Source organism: Eriocheir sinensis, chromosome 24 (assembly GCF_024679095.1).
Source record: "Eriocheir sinensis breed Jianghai 21 chromosome 24, ASM2467909v1, whole genome shotgun sequence".
Lineage (NCBI taxonomy): Eukaryota > Metazoa > Arthropoda > Malacostraca > Decapoda > Varunidae > Eriocheir > Eriocheir sinensis.
This window is the reverse complement of record NC_066532.1, coordinates 2,837,642-2,857,556: the sequence shown is the minus strand read 5'-3', so window position 1 is coordinate 2,857,556 and position 19,915 is coordinate 2,837,642. Positions and strand designations below refer to the sequence as shown.

The 19,915-nt window shown below is 43.2% G+C and overlaps 1 protein-coding gene across 4 annotated transcripts in view; it reads left to right on the top strand.

The window, feature by feature from the left end:
- The first annotated feature begins 1,156 nt into the window (after positions 1–1,156).
- Positions 1,157–19,915, top strand: part of LOC127002753 (uncharacterized) — a 191,294-nt gene continuing 172,535 nt past the window's right edge. For 2 of the 4 annotated variants that reach the window (XM_050868884.1, XM_050868882.1), the window contains exon 1: positions 1,165–1,313. The gene's annotated coding sequence lies outside the window, so the exon portion shown is untranslated. Of the gene's footprint in view, positions 1,314–19,915 lie in introns of all 4 variants that reach the window. The other 2 variants (XM_050868881.1, XM_050868883.1) reach the window with 2 other exon arrangements.

The window sequence follows — 19,915 nt, the reverse complement described above, 5'->3', positions numbered from 1 at the left end:
AAAATATGATCGTAAATAAACAAACATACATTCTCTCTCTCTCTCTCTCTCTCTCTCTCTCTCTCTCTCTCTCTCTCTCTCTCTCTCTCTCTCTCTCTCTCTCTCTCTCTCTCTCTAAAAGTAAGAGGAATCAGTGTTACCAGCTTAGTTTTAAACCCTCTTGTTCTTCCTCTTAAAACTATTCATATATTTCTTCTTTTTACCTTATTTCCTCTTTTCCTCTTCTTCCTCTTCCTCCTCTTCCTCTTCCTGTTTTTCCTCTTCCTCTTAAACCTAATCGTATGTTTCCTCTTTTTAGTTTGTTATTTCCTCTTTCTCATATGCACTTTCCTCTTCCTCTTCATCTCCTTCTCCTCCTCTTTCTTCCTCTTCTTTCTTTGTTCTTCCTCTTAAACCTCTCAACCCCGCTATCTCTCATATACGCCTTTCCTCACTTTCCTCTTCTTCCTTTTTCTTTCCTCTTCTTCCTCTTTTTTCCTCTTCTTCCTCTTTCTTTCCTCTTCTTCCTCTTTCTTCTCTTCCTTTCTTTGTTGTTTCAGACGTCAATAAAATGGGAAGAGGAGTCTGTCAATGTTGCCAACCCCCTTCGACCCCTTTCCCATATTCTCCATTTCACTCAACTTTTTTTCTCCTCGTTTCTCCTTTTTCTTCCTCTTCTTCTTCCTCTTCTTCTTCTTCATCCTCCTCCTCTTCAAGTTGCTCTTCACGTCTCCTCCACTCCTGAATGCCATATGCTCTTCCTCCTCCTCCTCCTCCTCTTCCTCTTCCTTCCTCATCCTCTCCTTCCGTCTCTCTCTTTCTCTCCCTCTCTTCGTCCCTTCCTCCACCTCCTTCCTCTCCCTTCCTTTTTCCTTGTTTGTTTGTATTTATCTTTCATCTCTCTCTCCATTTGCATCAGTGTATTCAATCTCTCTCTCTCTCTCTCTCTCTCTCTCTCTGTATGGCACTCTTTATCTTGTATTTCCATAATTTATCATTCCTTTTTGCTCTACGCATTTACCTTTCTCTCTAAACCTCTTCCTCCTCCTCACTCTCTTTCACTCTCACTCTCTTTTCCTCCCCTCCCCCTCCCTCCCTCCCCCCCATGGCACTCCCCCCTGGCCCTCTCACCTGCGTCTCGGTGGGTGGGTGTGAGAGGGAGCGCCGCGCGTCACGGTCAGTGCCAACTCTGACTTCGTGAGAGTCGGAGCCCCAGCGCGCCGCTCCACCCGGCTCTTGGGGTCCCAGTGTCTCGGTCCCGCCCGCTTCACACGTTAGCCGCCCCTTACGGTACCTTAGCGGCGTGGGCAGCGGCGGAGTGTAGCGAAGTGAAGGTGGCTGGCTGGCTGTGCTGTGTGTTAGTGGCTCCAGCGGCGGCGGGGGTTCGGCTCGTGTCTGTGTCTGTGTGTGTGTGTGTTTGCTTAAAGAGACGAGGCTAAGGAGGCTGCCTCTCTGGGGCTCGGGTTCTCGGGCAGGCTGGTTGGTGCAGTGCTGTGTTGGTGAGGTGTGGTGAGGTTTGAGGGATGGGATGGTGTGTTTGTGTTTCTGTTAAGGTAAGGGTGTTAGTGTGTTAGTGTGTGTGATGGCAGTTTGAGGTACACACATACACACCCATACAGACCTACGCACCCAGACAAACACACACACACACACACACACACACACACACACACACACACACACACATACACACCCATACATACACACACACAGGAAAAGTTGGACAAATACAGATACGGAGACGGGACCACACGAGCGTAAGCCCAGGCCCTGTGAAACTACAACTAGGTAAAATACAACTAGGTAAATACATCCACACCCATACACACACACACCCACCCACACGGAGTCAGGTTAGAGGGTGGGCGGGTCGGGCGTGAACAGAGCCAGTACAGTACAATGTTGCGGGCGCTGAGAGCAGGACGCTGTGCTGGAGGAACAAACCTGCCTTCATGGGCGTCGGGGCGGGGGTACAAAGAGGCGGTGTTGGCGGCATAAAGAGGAGTTGAGGTGCCGAGGGGTCGAGGTGGTCAATGGCGGCGGTGGTGGTGGTGGTCAGCGAAATGTTACCCTCAATATGGGACTCGAACCGAGGCCGGGAAGTGTGTGAGTCGACCCGTGAGCCATTCATTGAACCATTCTGCCTTTAACGTGAGGGTCAATACTGGGTTCGAACCTTGGTCTGGGAAGTGTGTGAGTCGACCCCTGGACCATTAAACCATTCCGCCTTATGTACCATCTTCCCTTTAAAATGAGGGTCAATACGGGGTTCGAACCGTGGCCGTGGAACCATTGAACCATTCCGCCTTGTCCCATCTCTTTAACGTGAGGGTCAATATGGGGTTCGAACCTTGGCCGGGAAGTGTGTGAGTCGACCCCTGGACCATTGAACCATTCTGCCTTATGTCCCATCTTTTCTTTAACGTGAGGGTCAATGCGGGGTTCGAACCTTGGCCGGGAAGTGTGTGAGTCGACCCGTGGAACCTCTGAACCATTCTGCCTCGTGTCCCATCTTCTCGTAAACGGTAGGCTCAATGTGGGATTCGAACCTTGGCCGGGAAGTGTGTACGTGAACCCTGGAACCATTCAACCATTCTTCCTCAAATACCATCTTCCCTTTAACGTGAGGGTCAATGCGGGGTTCGAACCTTGGCCGGGAAGTGTGTATGTGAACCCTGGAACCATTCAACAATTCTGCCTTAAATACCATCTTCCCTTTAATGTGTGGGTCAATGCAGGATTCGAACCTTGGTGTGTGAGTCGAACCGTTTAACATTGAGCCGGGGAAGTGTGTAAAAGAACCGTGAACCCCTCAACCCTCGAACCACGCTCAGATGACATTCTTAATACATCTTACCATTCATTTTCCACCTTGTGTCAATATGGGGTTCGAACCTTGGCCGGGGAGGTGTTTAAGAGGACCCTGAACCCTTGAACCATTGAACCTTGCTATATTGGGACTCTGATATAGTTTCCGCGATGTGTCCCATCCCTGAGGTTTTATATAGGGCTCGAACCTTGGCTGGGGAAGTGTTTGAGAGGACCCTGAACCCGTGAACCATTGAACCACATGCTATATTGAGACTCTTGATACAGTTTGTGCTCTTTGTCCCATTCCTGAGGTTCTATATGGGGCTCTAACCTTGACTGTGGGAAGTGTGTAGAGGACCTTGAATGATGCCCTTAAGCCACAAACAGATGCCACTCTTAATACAGTTTCCTTATTATGTGGTTTGAGGTTCATTATGGGACTCGAACTTTGGCTGAGTGCGTGTGTAGCTGAACCCTGAACTCTTGAACCCACCGAGTCCTCAAACCACGTCCGGATAACCCACTCTATACAGATTCTACTTAATTCGCCTCGTGTTCTATCCCCTTTAAGTGAGGCTCATTATGGGATTCCAACCTTGGCCGCGGAAGTGTGAAGCAGGACTCAGAACCCTCGAGCCTTCAAACCACGTTCAGATGGCGCACAGTACAGGTTCTTTCTGCATAGTTGTGTGTTCTATCCCCTTTAAAGTTAGGCTCAATGTGGGATTCGAACCTTGGCCGCGGAACTATGAAGCAGAACCCTGAACCCTCGAGCCTTCAAATCACATCCAGATGACACGTTTTATACAGGTTCTAATTTTCATTCTTTCATCGCCTTTAAAGTGAGGTTTATTATGGGATTCGAACCTTGGGCGGGGAAGTGTGAAACAGAACCCGGAACCTTCGAGCCTTCAAATCACATCCAGATGATACGTTTGGTACAGGTTCTAATTTTCATCCTTTCATCGCCTTTAAAGTGAGGTTCATTATGGGATTCGAACCTTGGCCGCGGAAATGTGAAGCAGAACCCAGAAACCTCGAGCCTTCAAACCACATCCAGATGACACGTTTGATACAGGTTCTAATTTTTATCGCCTTGTGTCCTATCCCTTTACAGCGAGATTCATTATAGGATTCGAACCTTGGCCGGGGAAGTGTGAAACAGAACCCTGAACCTTCGAGCCTTCAAATCAAGTTCAGATGACACGTTTGATACAGGTTCTAATTTTAATACTTTCATGGCCTTTCATCACCCTTAAAGTGAGGTTCATTATGGGATTCGAACCTTGGCCGCGGAAATTTAAAGCAGAACCTTGAACCCAAAAATCTTTAAACCAAGCTCAGAAGACACTTTTGATACAGTTTCTACCTAAATCGCCTCGTGTTCAAATTTGGGGTTCGAACCTTGGCCGCGGAAATTTAAAGCAGAACCTTGAACCCAAAAATCTTTAAACCAAGCTCACTTTGCGATACAGTTCTACCTAAATCGCCTCGTGTTCAAATTTGGGGTTGAACCCTGGAACCCTAAAATCTTCAAAACCAATCTCAAAAGACACTCTTGATACAGCTTCTACCTAAATCGCCTCGCGTTCATATTTTGGGTTCGAACCTTGGCCGGGGAAGTGTGTGGGTGAACGCTGAACCTTCAAACCATCAAGCCTCATCCAGCTGGCACTCACGAGCCTCAGTTTTTGCCGTCGTCGGGGTGCCAAACTTAATGTGCTGCTCAGGACGGGGGCGAGAGCGTTGATCGATCTTTGCTCCTCTTCCTTTTTTAAACTGGTATTTCCTTTCCTTGTGTTTAATTTTTCCTTCTGTTTAATTTTTCTTCTTTTTTCAAACTGGTATTTCCTTTCCTTGTGTTTAATTTTTCCTTGTGTTTAATTTTTCCTTGTGTTTGATTTTTCTTCCTTTTTCAAACTGGTATTTCCTTTCCTTGTGTTTAATTTTTCCTTGTGTTTAATTTTTCTTCCTTTTTTAAACTGGTATTTCCTTTCCTTGTGTTTAATTTTTCCTTGTGTTTAATTTTTCTTCCTTTTTCAAACTGGTATTTCCTTTCCTTGTGTTTAATTTTTCCTTGTGTTTAATTTTTCTTCCTTTTTCAAGCTGGTATTTCCTTTCCTTGTGTTTAATTTTTCTTCCTTTTTCAAACTGGTATTTCCTTTCCTTGTGTTTGATTTTTCTTCCTTTTTCAAGCTGGTATTTCCTTTCCTTGTGTTTAATTTTTCCTTGTTTAATTTTTCTTCCTTTTTCAAACTGGTATTTCCTTTCCTTGTGTTTAATTTTTCCTTGTGTTTAATTTTTCTTCTTTTTTCAAACTGGTTTTTCCTTTCCTTGTGTTTAATTTTTCTTCTTTTTTCAAACTGGTATTTCCTTTCCTTGTGTTTAATTTTTCCTTGTGTTTAATTTTTCTTCCTTTTTCAAACTGGTATTTCCTTTCCTCGTGTTTAATTTTTCCTTCTGTTTAATTTTTCTTCTTTTTTCAAACTGGTATTTCCTTTCCTTGTGTTTAATTTTTCTTCCTTTTTCAAACTGGTATTTCCTTTCCTTGTGTTTAATTTTTCTTCCTTTTTCAAACTGGTATTTCCTTTCCTTGTGTTTAATTTTTCTTCCTTTTTCAAACTGGTATTTCCTTTCCTTGTGTTTAATTTTTCTTCCTTTTTCAAACTGGTATTTCCTTTCCTTGTGTTTAATTTTTCTTCCTTTTTCAAGCTGGTATTTCCTTTCCTTGTGTTTAATTTTTCTTCCTTTTTCAAACTGGTATTTCCTTTCCTTGTGTTTAATTTTTCTTCCTTTTTCAAACTGGTATTTCCTTTCCTTGTGTTTAATTTTTCTTCCTTTTTCAAGCTGGTATTTCCTTTCCTTGTGTTTAATTTTTCTTCCTTTTTCAAACTGGTATTTTCTTTCCTTGTGTTTAATTTTTCTTCCTTTTTCAAACTGGTATTTCCTTTCCCTGTGTTTAATTTTTCCTTGTTTAATTTTTCTTCCTTTTTCAAACTGGTATTTCCTTTCCCTGTGTTTAATTTTTCCTTGTTTAATTTTTCTTCCTTTTTCAAACTGGTATTTCCTTTCCTTGTGTTTAATTTTTCCTTGTGTTTAATTTTTCTTCCTTTTTCAAACTGGTATTTCCTTTCCCTGTGTTTAATCTTTCCTTGTTTAATTTTTCTTCCTTTTTCAAGCTGGTATTTCCTTTCCCTGTGTTTAATTTTTCCTTGTGTTTAATTTTTCTTCCTTTTTCAAACTGGTATTTCCTTTCCTTGTGTTTAATTTTTCCTTGTGTTTAATTTTTCTTCTTTTTTCAAACTGGTATTTCCTTTCCTTGTGTTTAATTTTTCCTTGTGTTTAATTTTTCTTCTTTTTTCAAACTGGTATTTCCTTTCCTTGTGTTTAATTTTTCCTTGTGTTTAATTTTTCTTCTTTTTTCAAAATGGTATTTCCTTTCCTTGTGTTTAATTTTTCTTCCTTTTTCAAACTGGTATTTCCTTTCCTTGTGTTTAATTTTTCCTTGTGTTTAATTTTTCTTCCTTTTTCAAACTGGTATTTCCTTTCCTTGTGTTTAATTTTTCCTTGTGTTTAATTTTTCTTCTTTTTTCAAACTGGTATTTCCTTTCCTTGTGTTTAATTTTTCTTCGTCTTTGTTTTCCTTCTTCGTACTTTCTGATTCCTATTTATTTTCCTTCCTTTTCTTGACCTTGATTGATCTTTACCCTTGTTCCTTTTTCAAACCGGTATTTTTCTTGTTTTTTTTTATTTTCCTTGTTTAATTTTTCTTCTAGTGTTTTTTCCTTTTCTTCTTCTTACTTTCTGATTCTTATTCATTTTCCTCCCTCTTCTTGACCTTGGTCGATCTTTGCTCTTGTTCCTTTTTCAAACTGGTATTTTTCTTTCTTTCTTTTCTTTGTGGTTAAGTTTTCTTTTAGTGTTTTTTTCCTTGTTACTTTCTGATTCCTCAAACTAAGAAAGATAAAACTAAGAAAGATCAAACTAAGTAAGGCTCAAACTACCACCAGGGTCATAAAAGTACGTCTGGAAATGCCCACAAAAACTCCTACGAAATCCTTGTCAAATGTGCGCGCGGGCAGACCTAGATGTTTAAGAATATGGCCCTTGAAGCGTTGCGTTACTAGGATCAGGGAGCGAGAGTGATGGATGTGGCTGCGGCGGGGGGGAGGGGGGAGGGGTTGGGGGTTGGGGTAGTGTGGCTTGTGATGTGGCAATACTGGCTGATAGGGTAATTGAGGGCGTTGCGTGTCCTACTTTGCCAGAGTCCCCCCTTCAACTACTACTACTCCTACTACTACTGCTACTATTGGTCTGTACGCTTGGTAGTAAGTCTAGGTCTCTCTCTCTCTCTCTCTCTCTCTCTCTCTCTCTCTCTCTCTCTCTCTCTCTCCTTTATCATATTCCACCTTTTTATTTACTTATTTTCTCTTTTATTTCTCTATCTGTCTTTCTCTATCGTATCTGGAGGCTATGATCTAGTTCTCTCTCTCTCTCTCTCTCTCTCTCTCTCTCTCTCTCTCTCTCTCTCTCTCTCTCTCTCTCTCTCTCTCTCTCTCTCTCTCTCTCTCTCTCTCTCTCTCTCTCTCTCTCTCTCTCTCGACTTGACATGGACAGAATTGAGGATGAAAAGAAAGGGAAAGTTAACATGCTTCAATTTGTCAGGTAGTTACGTACAATGTTCTCTCTCTCTCTCTCTCTCTCTCTCTCTCTCTCTCTCTCTCTCTCTCTCTCTCTCTCTCTCTCTCTCTCTCTCTCTCTCTCTCTCTCTCTCTCTCTCTCTCTCTCTCTCTCTCTCTCTCTCTCTCTCTCTCTCTCTCTCTCTCTCTCTCTCAAGGTCAACGCTGCGTATGACTTGCTGTACTGATTGTGGTGGTGGTGGTGGTGATGGTGGTGGTGGTGTTGGTATGCGAATTTAAAGCCACATGGTCACTGTCATGGTATCGTTTACTCTCTCTCTCTCTCTCTCTCTCTCTCTCTCTCTCTCTCTCTCTCTCTCTCTCTCTCTCTCTCTCTCTCTCTCTCTCTCTTTACGTATCTTTTAAGAGTGAAAAATGAATGTTAAAATTAATCGGTTTAGTTAGTTCGTCATTGTGTGTGTGTGTGTGTGTCTGTGTGTGTGTGTGTGTGTGTGTGTGTGTGGATGCAATACTCGGATTAAACAAACATAATCTCGCCTTGCATAGACTATCGAGGTCGTGTTTCCTGTGTTAGTGTTTGGTGAGGCGAGGACGGGTGCTGACTGCCTTACGCGATCACCAGCAGCCCATGTGATCACCAAGTCTCGTCCTCACCAAGCGCCGTGTTTTCACTCACCAAAATATCTCAACATTTAATCGTATTTTTCACCAAGTTTGAGGACCATCAAGATACGCTCTCCCTCACCAATTCAAGACCTCATCAAGCGCCGTGTTTTCACTCACCAAAATATCTCATCATTTAATCGTATTTTTCACCAATTTTGAGCTCCATCAAGATACGCTCTCCCTCACCATTTCAAGTCCTCACCAAGCGCCGTGTTTTCACTCACCAAAATATCTCATTATTTAATCGTATTTTTCACCAAGTTTGAGCTCCATAAGACACGCTCTCCCTCACCAATTGAAGACCTCACCAAGCGCCGTGTTTTCACTCACCAAAATATCTCAACATTTAATCGTATTTTTCACCAAGTTTGAGCTCCAAGATACGCTATCCCTCACCATTTTAGTCCTCACCAAGCGCCGTGTTTTCACTCACCAAAATATCTCATCATTTAATCGTATTTTTCACCAAGTTTGAGGACCATCAAGATACGCTCTCCCTCACCAATTCAAGTCCTCACCAAGCGCCGTGTTTACACTCACCAAAATATCTCATCATTTAATCGTATTTTTCACCAAGTTTGAGCTAGTCCTCACCAAGCGCCGTGTTTTCACTCACCAAAATATCTCATTATTTATTCGTATTTTTCACCAATTTTGAGCTACATCAAGATACGCTGTCCTCACCAATTCAAGTCCTCACCAAGCGCTATGTTTTCACTCACCAAAATATCTCATTATTTAATCGTATTTTTCACCAAGTTTGAGCTCCATCAAGATACGCTCTCCCTCACCATTTCTTCGCTAAATCTGACCATCACCAAAAAACTTAACATCTCACTCTTCGCCATTCTTTTCACCAAGTTTAATTGTCACCAAGGTCTGTTTTTTTCATCTTCACTCACTTATTTTTTCACCAAATCTTAATCATCATCAATTCCTCACCATTCATTCCTTCGCTTCCTCCATTAAATTTAAGCGGAGAGAGGTAGATAGGTGAATAGATAGATAGATAGATAGATAGGTAGATAGATAGAGATTAACGTTTCTCATCTGTAAATACAACTTTTCATAATCGTAGCAAAGCGATTTTTTACGAGACTTAAAGCGAGAATGTTACAATCTGTTTGGACTACATTTAAAATCATGACAACACACACACACACACACACACACACACACACACACACACACACACACACACACACACACACACACACTCTCTCTCTATCTCTCTCTCTATCTCTCTCTCTCTCTCTCTCTCTCTCTCTCTCTCTCTCTCTCTCTCTCTCTCTCTCTCTCTCTCTGAAAGGAAAGGAAAGGAAAGGAACGGAACGGAAAAGAAAGGAGAGGAAAGGAAGTGGAAAAGCGGGAAAGGAAAGGAAAGGAAAGGGAAGGGAAGGCACAGGAAAAGAGAGGAAAAGAAAGGGAAGGAAAGGACAGGACAGGAATGGAAAGGTAAGGAAAGGAAAGGAAAGGAAAGGAAAAGAAAGGAATGGAAAAGAAAGGAATGGAAAAGAAAGGAATGGAAAAGAAAGGAAACGAAAGGAAAGGAAAAGAAAGGAAAGGAAAGGAAAAGAAAAGGAAGGAAAGGTCAGGAAAGGAGAGGAAAAGAAAGGAAAGGAAAAGAAAGGGAAGGAAAGGACAGGACAGGAATGGAAAGGTAAGGAAAGGAAAGGAAAGGAAAGGAATGGAAAAGAAAGGAAACGAAAGGAAAGGAAAAGAAAGGAAAGGAAAGGAAAAGAAAAGGAAGGAAAGGTCAGGAAAGGAAAGGAAAGGAAAAGAATGGAAAGGAAAAGAAAGTGAAGGAAAGGACAGGACAGGAATGAAAAGGTAAGGAAAGGAAAGCAAAGCAAAGGAAAAGAAGGGGAAGGAAAGGACAGGAAAAGAAAGCAAGGGAAAAAAGGGAAAGGAAAGGAAAGGAAAGGAAATGTGTTGTACGGTGAAAGGTTAATTAAGTAGGACAAGGCGAGAAGGATACATAAGGACACATAAGGATACAGAGGCCATTCGACTCACACGTGTCAGCCTCTGAAAACAAGGTCTTTACTCCTTCCTCAATCTACATCTCTATCTAAAACATCCAACCGTATTAGCATTTACAACGAAACTCTTTAATATATTCCATTCATCCAACACCCTATTCGGAAACCAGTTTATGCCTATTTGTTTTGTTTAACGTAGCCTGATGCCGCGGGTCGTAACATATTCATTCTATAAGTGGGAAATTGGATGTGACATTTACTTCAGCACTGTATTACTTTTCACTGTACAACACATTTCCTTTCCTTTCCTTTCTTGTCCTGTCCTGTTCTTTCCTTTCCTTCCCTTTCTTTTTCTTTCCTTTCCTGTCCTGTCCTGTCCTGTCCTGTCCTTCCCTTTCTTTTCCTTTCCTTTCCTTTCCTTTCCTTTCTTTTCCTTTCCTTTCCTTTCCTTTCCTTTCTTTTCCTTTCCTTTCTTTTCCATTCCTGTTCTGTCCTTTCCTTCCCTTTCTATCTATCTATATTTTTGTGATGAATTTGAGGGTATTTTGAATGGCGGAGTATCAAATCAATATACAATGCCCTAATTATCCCAGTACCAACATTATAACCATTCCTTCGTTCAAGGTACCCGGAATTTCATGATAAAATGTAGATAAAAATACCCAAAAAAGCGATTCTACAAGTACATATAAAAAAAACTCAGAGGAAGAAGCCAGTGCCCTAATTATCTTATCGCCAGTATTATAACCATTTCGCCGTCCAAAATCCTCGTAAATTCATCATAAACTCGTAATGTTATAAATCAATCCGTCACGTTGAACTAGGGAGTCGCTGAGTGCAGGGTGGAAGCTGCCAGTCGCCATGCACTGATACGCCGATTGCTGATAGCGTGCTTGCCGAAGATAAGATAGAGAGGGGCAGAGAGGTGGTTAGACAAGACTTGCTCTTTGTGGAACCGTGTATGGCCCTGATAAGAGAGAGTAAGATATAGTTAGTTAGGCAGGATTTACTTTTTCTGAAACCGTGCTGGAAGTCCCAAATAAGCTGTAGTAGGACAGACAGTTGATTAGACAGGATTTGCTCTTTCTGAAACCATGCTGCCAGTGCTGGATAACAAAGCGTAGGACAAATAATTATTAGACAGGATTTGCTCTTTTTGAGGCTGCCATGTTAGCCTAAATAAGCTAGAGAAGGATAGAGAGTTAGTTAAACAGGATCTACTCTTTGTTAAACCGTGCTGCCAGTCCGAAATAAGCTAGAGAAGGACAGAGAGTTGATTAGGCAGGATCTACTCTTTCTGAAACCATGCTGCTAGTTCTAAATAACGTAGCGAAGGACAGAGTTGATTAGGCAGGATCTACTCTTTCTGAAACCATGCTGCTAGTTCTAAATAGCGTAGCAAAGGCCAGAGAGTTGGTTAGGCAGGATCTACTCTTTCTGAAACCATGCTGATAGTCTTGTATGTATATATCAATGTTCTAGTGTAGCAGAATCTAGGATATGTTTTTTTTCCAACATAAAAGTAGAGTTAGTATTTTTTTTCACTTTTCTTATCTACTTATGTCCTCTTAATACGAAGTTCAAGAGTAGGAGGAGCTCGAAGGTGTCTCTTATCTGAAGGATAAAGAGGATTTACCATTATTTTCTCCATCTCTGTTTATTTATTTGTTTATCTGCAGCTGATTAGAGAGAGAGAGAGAGAGAGAGAGAGATGCATTAGGTTATTGCCTACACACACTCTCTCTCTCTCTCTCTCTCTCTCTCTCTCTCTCTCTCTCTCTCTCTCTCTCTCTCTCTCTCTCTTATTTACGGTTATTAACGCATTCTGTCTCAAGCGTTGTTTTACTTCGGTCGTCAGTGGATATCTTTGGTTTATCAGCGCAGGTTTTAACTACAACATTCCGTGAACTCCAAGTATTCATAAACCGTTCCCTGCCAACACCTGAAACCTTGGAAGATTATCAATGCGTCTGTCTGTCTGGCTCTAAAATTAATGAACGTATACAAAGGTGTGGTTAGGAGTGACAGGTGTTTGAGGGACAGACCAGACTAGACGGTTTTGAGACATGGCCATACCTTGGAATATTAATAATGTTTGTCAGGCTCTGAAATAAGTGAACATATGCAAAAGTGTGGTTAGGAGTGGCAGTTGTTTGAGGGACAGGCCACCAGACTAGACGGTTCTGAGATTGAGCAAAACCTTGGAATAATAATAATGAATGTCTGGCTCTGAAATAAGTGAACGTATACAAAAGTGTGATTAGGAGTGGCTTGTGTTTGAGGGGCAGGCCACCAGACTAGACGGTTCTGAGACTGAGCTAAACCTTGGAATAATAATAATGTTTGTCTGGCTCTGAAATAAGTGAGCATATACAAAAGTGTGAATAGAAGTGACATAATTTGAGGGACGAGGCACTGAGCAAAACCTTGGAATATTAATATGTTTGTCTGGGTCTGAAATCAATGAGAGTGAATGAAAGTCTGGCTAGAATTAAGTATATTTGAGGGACACACAAGAATAAACAGTTGAGAGGCAGAGTGAGGGGTGATGCAGATGGCTTTGAGATGGACGGAGGAGAAAAAAGATGCTGGAAATTATTTGGACATGAGCCGAAGAGGAGAGATGCTGGGTATATTAAAAGGATGCTGGATATGATTTGACATATACAGAAGAGGAGAGATCGCTATTTAGACAGGATTTGCTCTTTTTGAAGCTAGAGTAGAACAGAGAGTTAAGCAGGATCTACTCTTTCTGAAACGATGCGAGGGTGTCAGGAGAAGGTTGATGGAAATGATTTGGATATGTACAGAGGAGGAGAGAGCTATTTAGACAGGATTTGCTCTTTCTGAAGCCGTCCTGTCTGACCTAAATAAGCTAGTGCAGAACAGAGTGATGGTTAGGCAGGATCTACTCTTCCTAAAACCGTGCGGGGGTATCAGGGGAAGGTTGCTGGAGATGGTTTGGACATGTGTAGAGTAGAAGATTCTCTCTCTCTCTCTCTCTCTCTCTCTCTCTCTCTCTCTCTCTCTCTCTCTCTCTCTCTCTCTCTCTCTCTCTCTCTCTCTCTCTCTCTCTCTCTCTCTCTCTCTCTCTCTCTCTCTCTCTCTCTCTCTCTCTCTCTCTCTCTCTCTCTCTCTCTCTCTCTCTCTCTCTCTCTCTCTCTCTCTCTCTCTCTCTCTCTCTCTCTCTCTCTCTCTGTCTCTCTCTCTCTCTCTCTCTCTCTCTCTCTCTCTCTCTCTCTCTCTCTCTCTCTCTCTCTCTCTCTCTCTCTCTCTCTCTCTCTGTCTCTCTCTCTCTCTCTCTCTCTCTCTCTCTCTCTCTCTCTCTCTCTCTCTCTCTCTCTCTCTCTCTCTCTCTCTCTCTCTATTCCTCTTTCTTTATTTTCCACTCCTTATTTCTCCTCATTCCCCTTTTAACATCTACTCTCTTTCTCTCTTCTATTCCTCCTTGGTAACCCTTCTTTATACCCTACGATAAAAAAATATAAAACCGCACTGATCAAATCTACTAAAACCACATCATCAACTTCTTCGTAATGAGAGAGCGATTCTTTTCCTCTCTATCTCGGTTATGGTCATGTTTACCCAGCGGTCAGTCTTTACTCTAGTAGCCGAAGATCGTATGTGTAGTTGGCTATTAACGATGAGGGCTTTAAATCTATATGTGTGCCTTGCTACGATAGTCTTCCCCTTCCCGTTCCTTATTTTCCCTTCTCTTCCCTTCTCTTTCCTTTCCTTTTTTTCCCTTCTCTTCTCTTTCCTTTCCTCTCCTTTCCTTCATTTCCCTTATCTTCCCTTACCTATCCTTTCCTTCTTTTCCCTTCTCTTCCCTTCTCTTTCCTTTCCTTTTTTTCCCTTCCCTTCTCTTTCCTTTCCTTTTTTCCCTTCTCTTCTCTTTCCTTTCCTCTCCTTTCCTTCATTTCCCTTATCTTCTTCCCTTCCCTTCACTTCTCTTCTCTTTCCTTCCTTTCCCTTCCTTTCCCTTCCCTCCCTTCCCTTTCTCTTTCTTTCCCTTTCCTTCCCTTCCCTTTCCTTTCCTTCTTTTCTTCTTTGTTTATATTTTCTTTCTTTCTAGCGCGTCCCAGTTTCTTGTCCTTCCCTTCCCTTCCCTTCCCTTCCCTTCATCTCCTTTCCCTCCTCCTCCTCCTCTCTCTCCCTTCCCTCCCATCCCTTCATCTCCTGCTTCCTTATCTTCCCTTTCTACATGTTTATTGTCTCCCTTCCCTTCTCTCCCTTTCTCTTCCCTTCCCTTCCCTTCCCTCCTCCTCTCTCTCCCTCTCCTTGTTGACGGGTTCAACAGGAATAGTTTATTGACAGTCCATGAAAGTGTCGGAGATAAAATACAAGTGCCACGCCCTCCCACGAGACGCGCCAACCACCACCACCACCACCACTACCACCCATCACCACTACTACTACCACCACCACCACCACCACCACCACCACTACCTCGCCTCCACCTCCTCCAGTTCCACATACCTTTAATATATTCGCTGTTTGGTGGTGATTTTTTTTCTCTTCCTTTCCTTTCCCTTCCCTTCCCTTCCCTTCCTTCCTTCCTTCCTTCCTTCCTTTCCTTCCTTCCTTCCCTCCTTCCTTCCACCCTTTCCATTCCCTTCTCATCCCTTCCCTTCCCTTCCCTCCCTTTCCTTTCCCTTCCCATCCTTTCCCATCCCTTCCCTTTCCCTCCCCTTCCCTTGCCTTCCCTTCCCTTCCCCTCCCTTCCCTTCCCACCCTTTCCATTCCCTTCTCATCCCTTTCCCTTCCCTTCCCCTCCCTTCCCTTTCCCTCCCTCCCCTTTCCTTCCCTTCCCTTTTCTTTCCTTCTTTTTCTTCTTTCTCTTTTCTTTCTTTCTAGCGCGTCCCAGTTCTATTCCTATTCTTGTTGTTTTTGTTTTTGTTTTCTTGAACTTTTTTTTTCTTTTGTTCTTCTTATTCTGTTTTTTCTTCTTGTTCTTCTTGTTGTTGTTGCTCTTGTTTTTTTTTTTGGGGGGGGGTTATTTTTGTTTTTGTTGGTCTCGTTCTTTATTTATTTTCCTTCTTGTTCTTTCATTTCTTCACCTTTGTCGTTCTTCCTCTTCTTTCTTCTCCTTCCTTCTTCATATAATTTCTCTCATTTTTCCCTCTCCTCCTCCTAATCCTGCTTCCTCCTCCTCCTCCTCCTTCACCTTTCTTCCTCTTCTTTTTTCTCCTTCCTTCTTCATATTATTTTTCTCATTTTTCCCTCTCCTCCTCCTCCTCCTCCTGCTTCCTCCTCCTCCTCCTCCTGCTTCCTCCTCCTCCTCCTCCTCCTCCTCTTCCTCCTCCTCCTCCTCCTGCTTCCTCCTCCTCCTCCTCCTCCTTCTTTCTTCCTCTTCTTTCTTCTCCTTCCTTCTTCATATAATTTCTCTCATTTTTCCCTCTCCTCCTCCTCCTCCTCCTCCTCCTCCTCCTGCTTCCTCCTCCTCCTCCTCCTTCACCTTTCTTCCTCTTCTTTTTTCTCCTTCCTTCTTCATATTATTTTTCTCATTTTTCCCTCTCCTCCTCCTCCTCCTCCTGCTTCCTCCTCCTCCACCTCCTCCTTCACCTTTCTTCCTCTTCTTTTTTCTCCTTCCTTCTTCATATTATTTCTCTCATTTTTCCCTCTCCTCCTCCTCTTCTTCCTCCTCCTCCTCCTCCTCCTCCTCCTCCATCATCCATCACGCCTGCCACGCCTCCCCTCTCACCTCCTCTTTCATTTGTTTTAGTCTCCCTCTAAACAGAAGAAGTGAACGTGTTAATCTCTGTTTGTTAGGGTTCCATGGCAGATTCCTCCTCCTCCTCCTCCTCCTCCTCCTCCTCCTCCTCCTCCTCCTCCTCTCTTGTTCTTCTTGGTGTTCTTATTTGGTCGTGTTCCTGTTTTATTTTTCTTCTTGTTCCTGTTCTTTTTATTTATCTTCCTCTTCCTCTTCTTCTACTGCTTTTTCTTCTCCTCCTCCTCCTCCTCCTCCTCTTGTTTCTTCTTTCTCCTCTTCCTCCTCCTCCTGTTTCTCTTATTGTTCTTCTTTCATTTCGTTTTTACATCTTTTCTTTCTCTCTTTCTTCCTTTTCCTCATTTCTTTTCTTTTCTCCATTTTCCTCCTCTTCTTCTTCTCCCTCCTCCTAACCTTCCTCCCTCTTTTCTTTCTCTTTCCTTTCTCTTTCTTTTCGTCTCTCTCTCTCTCTCTCTCTCTCTCTCTCTCTCTCTCTCTCTCTCTCTCTCTCTCTCTCTCTCTCTCTCTCTCTCTCTCTCTCTCTCTCTCTCTCTCTCTCTCTCTTTGTCTTCGTTTTGTATCCCTTTCTTTCCTTTCTCTTTTTCTCTTCGTTTTCCTTTCTCTTCTTTTCTCAATCTTTCCTCCCTTTCTCCATCTCCTCTTTATCCCTCATTATTTCTCTCAACCTCTCCATCTTTCCTCTTCTTCTTCTGTACACCTCCTCCTCCTCCTCCTCTTCCTCCCCACCTTCTTCCTCTTCCTTCCCTCCTTCCTTCCCCTCTTCCTTCCCTCCCTCCCTCCTTTCTTCCTTCCCCCCCACCTCCTTCCCTCCCTCCCTCCTTCCTTCCCCACCCCACCTTCTTCCTCTTCCCTCTCTCCTTCCTTCCCCCAACTCCTTCCCTCCCTCCCTCACTCCTTCTTTACCCCCAATTCCTTTCCCCCTCCTCCTCCTCCTCCTCCTCCTCTTCCTCCCCACCTCCTTCCTCTTCCCTCCTCCTTCCTCTTCCCTCCCTCCTTCCTTCCCCACTTCCTTCCCCCCATTTCCTTCCTTCCCCACTCCTCCTCCTCCTCTTCCTCCCCATCTTCTTCCTTTTCACTCCCCCCTTCCTTCCCCCAACTCCTTCCCTCCCTCCCTCCTTCCTTCCCCCCTTTCCTCCCTCCCTTCCTCCTTCCTTCCTTCCCCCTCCCTCCCACCCTCACCACACACCCAACACCTCGCAAACAGAGCGCACCATCCCGTTTTCTATACTAATTAAGAGTCACCCAGATTCCCGCCGCGTAACGAAGAGGTAAGGACGAATTAAGAGGCAGAGAGGAACGCCAAGAGGATGGGAAGGGGTGGGGAGGGATGGGAAGGGGGGAGGTGAAAGGGGAAGAGTTGTGACGTCAGAGGGTGAGTTGGTGAGACATGGGTGTGTGTGTGATGGAAGGGAGAGAGGCAGAGAAGGACAAGGGACTGACAACCGCTAGCAAGCAAGTGGAGAAGAAGAGGAAGAGGGGAAAAACAGTGATAACGAGGAAATAGGGAAGAAAGAGGAAAGGGTTAGGAAGAAGCGAGAGGTAAAGGAAGGGGAGAGAAAGGGAAGGGAAGTGATGGAAAGGAAAGGGAAGGGAGGGAAAGGGAAGGAAAGGATAGGAAACAGATGGGATGGAAAGGGAAGGGAGGGGATGGAAAGGAAGGGAGAGAGAGAGGGAGGGAGGGTGGGTGTTTTTTTTTCCCCTTCTTGATCTTGTTCTTCCTCCCCCCTTCCTTTTTCTTCTCGTTCCTCTCCATTAGCTTGCACAAAACACACCTCCCCCATTCACACCTTACAAAGAGAAGATATGCTGTGAAAAATCAGCCAAAACATGTCAGCAGATCTTTGGTATTGGTGTGCTGGATATCCCTTCACTGGTCGCCTGGTAACATATAGTCCCAGGTCTTTCTCTGCCTCTGTGGTGGATAGTGGAGTGTTTCCCATGTGGTATTGGTATGCTGGATATCCCTTCACTGGTCGCCTGGTAACATATAGTCCCAGGTCTTTCTCTGCCTCTGTGGTGGATAGTGGAGTGTTTCCCATGTGGTATTGGTGTGCTGGATTTCCCCACGTTTTTCTACATTGGATTGTAGCAGCCACTTTTTGCTCCACTCCTGTAGCTTGGTGATGTCTTCTTGTAGGAAATCCACAGTCAAGGGGTTAAACTGACGTATACAGAGTGATGACGAGGCAATAACATGAAGGTGGAATGAAGGAACAGCATAGGTGAGGAGTCTTGAGGTATTTTAGGAGCAGTGAGTAGCGGGCATTTTTTATTATTGTTTCCTTTTTTTGCGCCCTTGAGCTGTCTCCTTTGTTGTAAAAAAAAAAAAAATATAAGAATAGATCAAAATGTGATGACCAGAAACATAAAAATGACATAATGATGGAAATCGAACATAGTGACAATTTACGATTACTTGAGGTGGTGGTGATGATGGTGAGGGTGGTGGTGGTGGTGGTGGAGGTGGAGGTTGGGGAGGTGCTTCAAGTCACCTTCACCACCACCACCACCACCACCACACTTGCTTACCCTTCAAAAGAATGTGTAGCTATTTGGCAACACCTGAGTTTACTGACTGCGTGTGTGTGTGTGTGTGTGTGTGTGTGAGAGAGAGAGAGAGAGAGAGAGAGAGAGAGAGAGAGAGAGAGAGAGAGAGAGAGAGAGAGAGAGAGAGAGAGAAGGGGGGGATGAGTTTAAAGGTAGATACGTCAAACATTTCTTCATTCCTTTCTGGGTACACACACACACACACACACACACACACACACACACACACACACACACACACACACACACACACACACACACACACGAGGTAGTCTGTCTGTCACGCGCCGTCACGCACAAGAATCTCCCCTTTGACAGGTAATTGAGACACCTGGGAAGCTCTCTACATGAAGTCTCGCAGCTCATTAACATTCTCGAGAGGTGGAGAGATTCTGGTCCATATCCATCTCTTTCTTCTCCTTGTTCTTTTTTACTTTTTCTCCACTTTCTCTTCCTCCTTTACCTTGTTTCTCATCCTTTTCCATTTTCCTTCCCCTTTTCCTTCCTTCCCCCTTCCTCCCGTCTTCCTCATCTTTCTTTTTTTATCTTTTCTTTCGTTTTCCTTATTATTTTTACTCTTTCTTCCCTTTCTTTTTCTTTTCTCCGTGTGTAATCTTTTCCATCTCCCTCCCTTCCTCCTTTTTCCTTCCTCCCCTCTGCCTCCTCCTCCCCTTTCTTTTTCCTCTTATTTTCCTTCTTTTTCCTTTTTCTTTTTTACTCTTTCCTCACTTTCTCCTTCTTCTTTTTTCTGTTTCTCTTCCTTGTCCATCATCCTCCCCTTCTTCTTCCTTCCTCCCCTCTGCCTCCTCCCCATCTTTCTTTTTCCTTTTATTTTTCTTCATTTTCCTTTCTCTTTTTTTCCTCTTTCTCCACTTTCTCCTTTCTCCTTAATAACTTCCAAGGGGGGTACGAGCCATTGAGGAAAAGTTGGAATTTCTGTCGTTGGAATATTTATAATTATCTTCACGAGAGTTAATATTGAGAAGCTTATGAAAAAGGCAAAGATATCATCATTATTAGTTTAGTCTTCTGATGAGGAGGAGGAGGAAGAGGAGGAGGAGGAAAAGGAGGAGGAAAATGATGATAATGATGAGGGAGACTGAACAAGGATGATGATGATGAGGAGGAGGAGGAAGAGGAGGAGGAGAAGGAGGAGGAAAGTGATGATGATGATGAGGGAGACTGAACAAGGATGATGATGATGATGAGGAGGAGGAAGACGACAAAAAGAACAAGATAAAAACAACTACAACAAGAAAAAGGAAAAAAAGAGTTAAGATGCAGACCAAAGAACAGGCTTGCCATTATTTCATGCATCTAGGAGTGAATTTCATCTACGAATTTTATCTACGAATTTCATCTACGAATTTCATCTACGAATTTCATCTTTTTCTCCTCCTTTCCTTTTTTTCATTCTTTTCATCTTTTTCCCTTTCTCCTTCTCCCTTCCTCAAGGCGCATTAACAGAAACAGAAGAAAAAAAACGAACCATCTAAATAAAACTACTTCTCTCTTCTTCTTCTTCTTCTTCTTCTTCTTCTTCCTCCTTTCTTCTTTTA